The following is a 4486-nucleotide window of genomic DNA, read 5'->3' as shown; positions in this document are numbered from 1 at the left end:
GCGGAGGCAACAAACAGATGCGCTGACAAGCGGATGCGTGCTAACAAGCAAAGATGACTCCGTATTGACCATTCCGTGGTCTGATCACAACCATAAACTGGAGGAGCTGAGGCTGGGTTGAGGCGCAAACAAAGGCCGCTTATGCAACAATTCTGGTTCTGAGTCACAACATATGACGCTTGATGAGCAATTCTTCTGATTCAGAAATATGACTCTTATGAGCCGATCTTGTCTGATTCCCAACATAACGACTCTTATGAGCTGATTTTCTTTGGTGATACGCAAGACGAATGCTCGTATAGCCGTGACTGCGTTTCTGCAGGATTTCAACAACATTGACTCTTAGACCAATTCTCTTTCTGATTCGACCAAACGATGACTCTTAATGGGTAAAAAGGCTGAGCGAAAACCAAGAACACACTAACACTGGGGGTGAGTGAGCCCTGGTGGATAAGAAGGAAAACACAATTAAGCGTGATGACACAAAACAAAAAGGGGAGGGTGGGGGGTAGATCACATGAAGGATGCATCGAATACGATCAGGTTTTATAATTTCAATGACCATGTCATCATGTTTCACCAACGCCTTAACCGTAATGTGCCTAATATGCTATAAATAAAAATGAAAAAGAATTGTTATATTATTTTTGCTATATTATAACAATGTACACAGAGGGGATTTTACCGTAATATCATATTTCTCTTATAAAAATAATTGAGTAAGTATTATATAAACATTTTGTCTATATAATTATTATTTAAATTACATATTATTAGGATTATGTAAATGTATATAATGTAATTGATTGAAGTCACATTAGAGTTCGAGGGATGGTAGATTTCGCTTATTATTACTCCATAATTGAAAACTATCCAGAATGGTTAACCATTGTTTGGGATATTTTTAGGAAGTTTATCTTTAAAGATATGAATTGCATTACAGCCTGTATTTTCATGACTTCATAAAAAGCAGAATATGTTGGAAAAAATTACATTGTTTTGTTTAGTGTATAGTCATGGAGCTGCTCGGATGAACAGTTATTTATTTATTTATATTTGATCAGATTTTTTTATTTTGTGTAATGTAAGGTAATGCATTCGGTGTCACAGTCTGACCTCGGTTTCGTAAGGCTTGTCTCCACAGGATCTTGCCGATGACGGCGGTCCAGATGTTCTTCACCTCTCCAGAAGCGGCCTGCAGGATGAAGGTGTCCTGTGACTTCCTCCGGCGAAACCAGATCTCGAAGCGCAGGCCGCTGTCTCCCACGCTCTCCGTCATTCCGATCTCAGCCGTCTGAGACCAGAGCAAACACTCTTCATCTCACAAAACTCACAGCAGAAACACCCAGACTCGCGTATTCTGTACCTGACGGACTGTTTGTAGATGAGATTCGTATCACTCCTTCGATCTTCCTTGTCTTGCTGCAGAGGAATGAGTGTCCTCTGAACAGGAAAACGTTCGTCATGTATTTTTTGCGCCGCGACCAAACGAGAACTCTCCTTACAGCGAAGCTGCCCTGCTCCGTCAGATTGTGACCTGAACCAACCAGTGTATAAGTCCTCTGTCAAATCAGTCCGCACAGATAATCAACTGATAGAGAAACTAATTCTAATTCACCATTAAATTATTATTTTTTTTGTTTTTTGTGGAAATTACAGTAAATTTTATTTACAGAAGAATCATCCAGTAAAATGATAGGACGAGCGAAAGAGATACGCTTTTGATGATAAATGAATAACCTAAAATAATTTATTTTATCAATTAATTAATTTATTTTATTGGCTTTAAAAGTTTTTTGTTAGATACTACATTTATTTCAATAAAATATATTATATTTTTAATTAATGTCTTATTTCGTTAGTAAATAGTTAGTATTTTATAAGTTTTTTAAAGCAAATAACAAGAAATAATACTTTTTTAGCTGATAACCGTTACTCAAAAAAGAATTAAATTTTTAAATAAAACATATTTATTTACTTATCAAATTATTATTTTAATCGCCATTGATTTCAATAAACTATACGACATATGTGTTTAATTAGTTCTAATTTATTATTAATAGTGAGTACCTTTTATTTTATTAAAGCAAATAAACAACAAACAATAATTATTTATTTAGCTGATAACATTTATTCAATTAAATTTTGAACGCAATTATTTATTTATTATTAAATAACTATCTTCTTTATTTACATAAATTTGAGTTAACTCAAAGATTAAACAAACACATTATTTTTTATTATTATTATTATTAACAATTATTAAATTATTGTGATTTATTAAAATTATTCTTTTAAATATATTTTACTCACATGTGTAGTTAATAAATAAATAAATAAATAATACCAATTATTTATTTGAATAAAATTAAGTCACATAATAATCATCTTTTGAATATTTTTTAAATAAAACAATTATTTACTTAATTATTCCAAATAATTTATTGTATTTACTTTTATTTATTTAATTTTTTTTTTTAAATAAAAATATTCATTAAATCGTTTTATTTATTTTCTGTACAGGAAATGTTTTTTCTCGATAAACAAATAAATCCAATGATTTGTTTGAATAAATGGTTCCAAATACATGTAATAATTATTTTATGAAATGCAACTCCGCTTTACATCACATCCCCGGATGGCATCCATGGCCAGCAGGTCGTTTCCCCGTGGCGCCGCTGGAACTTGACATCTCCTTGCTCGGTGCTGAGTCAGTGACTCCTGCTCCTGAGACTGACCGCAACTTCCTTGATCAATCCTTCAGGAGCGAGGCGTATTTTACTCCATCCTTCGGATGTCTTCAGCAGTACTACGCGGTCCATCTTATCTCCCAGCTCCACCTGCTTGTTCTGCAGAGCACAGGAACCCTTCAGAAACATCCATCAGCTCGAGTGAAGAACGCCACGGAGGAGAAACACCAGCGCTTACCTTGAAAAAACTGTTTCCGTGGCTCGTTAGCAGAGCGTCTGAGCGTGGCTTGTTTTTGCTGTACAAGGCGTACATCCCAAACTGTTCCTCCTAACCGCGGAAAACACATTTATATCTTACATAGAGGTGGACACTATGGACAAAATCTCTAAAATTTGTAAGAAGTATTTTAACAGCATTTATCTACCAGTTTACAAGTTTCTACCATTGCATATTACACACATATCATGTAAAAATATTATTATATTTCAACTGTCCTTATTTTATTTAAGTCTTAAATAATTACAACTTATATTTACATTGAATGAAAAATTAATAAATAAAAATTATTTTAAATTATAATATATTAGAGTATAAAATAAGATAATAATAATATAATCTTTATTTATATTATCACATATTTATTTAATTAAATAAGTACTTATATTTAATTTACATAATAATAATACATAATAACTATACAGTAAATAAACAATTAATATTTATTTACCAATAATATACAACAGTCTAAATCTAATAATACTATGCTAGCAAATAAAAACCAATATGCTAACAAAAAAAAATCATGAAGAAAAGTACATTATAATCCCTAAATAAAGCCACACAATAAACAAGTATGCTATTCACCTATAATATTTAAATTACCAGAATATATACGAATATAATCCTGGTAATACTAGTACTATACTGTAAAATAAAAATTATATTACTAATATATAATACTATGTGTGAAATAAAAATTGGTAATACTAGTACAGTAGTAGTAGTAAGAGTAGTAGCAGTAATAATACATCAATGTGAAGAAATATATTACTAAGATAGAATACTATACTGTAAAATAAACAACTGTGATTTAATAAAAATAAAAATGTTCTTTCATTCAAATAAATAAAAAAACTCACGTGTTTGAGGAAGCAGCTTCGGATGGACAGCGGTGAGTGCGCGCAGCTCTCCAATTCCGGCCAGGAAATGACTGGCTGTGAAGCAATCACGACAGCTTCTCCAGATTCCCAAAAAATGATGCTGGCGGCCTTAGTGCCTCGGATGTCCTGAGTAAGGTCCCAGGCAGTCTCTCCATCTCAGGGAAGTATTGCTTTATGAGGTATCTGAGGGATCTGACGTACTCCTCTCTGCAAGTGGAGATCATCTCGTCCATGATTGCGGTGGATTTTTACTGTAACGGAACTTACAGCAGCTTAATAAAGAGATACAACACACTGACGGAGAATCACAGGGAGCTGGCGCAGTCCTGCATCTCTAGGCATGAGGCTTTTTAAAATCCGCTTTAAATTGTGGATTTACAGTCAACTTTAGCATGTAGCGAAAACTTACACAAGCCATATAAATCATTCAGCTTTCCTCAGGCCCTCTCACAGTTTTTTATTAAATTATTAAAATTGAACAAATCAATAAAATAATATCAATATGATACTGTACTATACTGAAAATACAAAAAATGAGAGTTCATTTAAAAAAAGTTATTATTAGAATTCTTTACAGAACAACAGTAAAAATATTTTTTTTATTTATGTTTAATTATCTCTATTATTTACTATTA

At 32.4% G+C, this 4486-nt stretch overlaps 1 protein-coding gene and 1 long non-coding RNA gene across 2 annotated transcripts in view; both read right to left on the bottom strand.

The window, feature by feature from the left end:
• zgc:158766 (uncharacterized protein LOC100009641 homolog) overlaps positions 1-4486 on the bottom strand; it is a 113151-nt gene that overhangs the window by 71482 nt on the left and 37183 nt on the right.
• Positions 2816-3853, bottom strand: LOC122148054. Its single transcript, XR_006162051.1, has 3 exons — positions 3831-3853; positions 2929-3018; positions 2816-2849 (listed from the first exon to the last, which is right to left on the bottom strand). It is a non-coding gene; the product is annotated as an uncharacterized LOC122148054 (long non-coding RNA).

The sequence above is a fragment of the Cyprinus carpio genome, chromosome A16 (genome assembly GCF_018340385.1).
Source record: "Cyprinus carpio isolate SPL01 chromosome A16, ASM1834038v1, whole genome shotgun sequence".
Lineage (NCBI taxonomy): Eukaryota > Metazoa > Chordata > Actinopteri > Cypriniformes > Cyprinidae > Cyprinus > Cyprinus carpio.
This window is presented reverse-complemented; position numbering and strand designations above follow the sequence as displayed.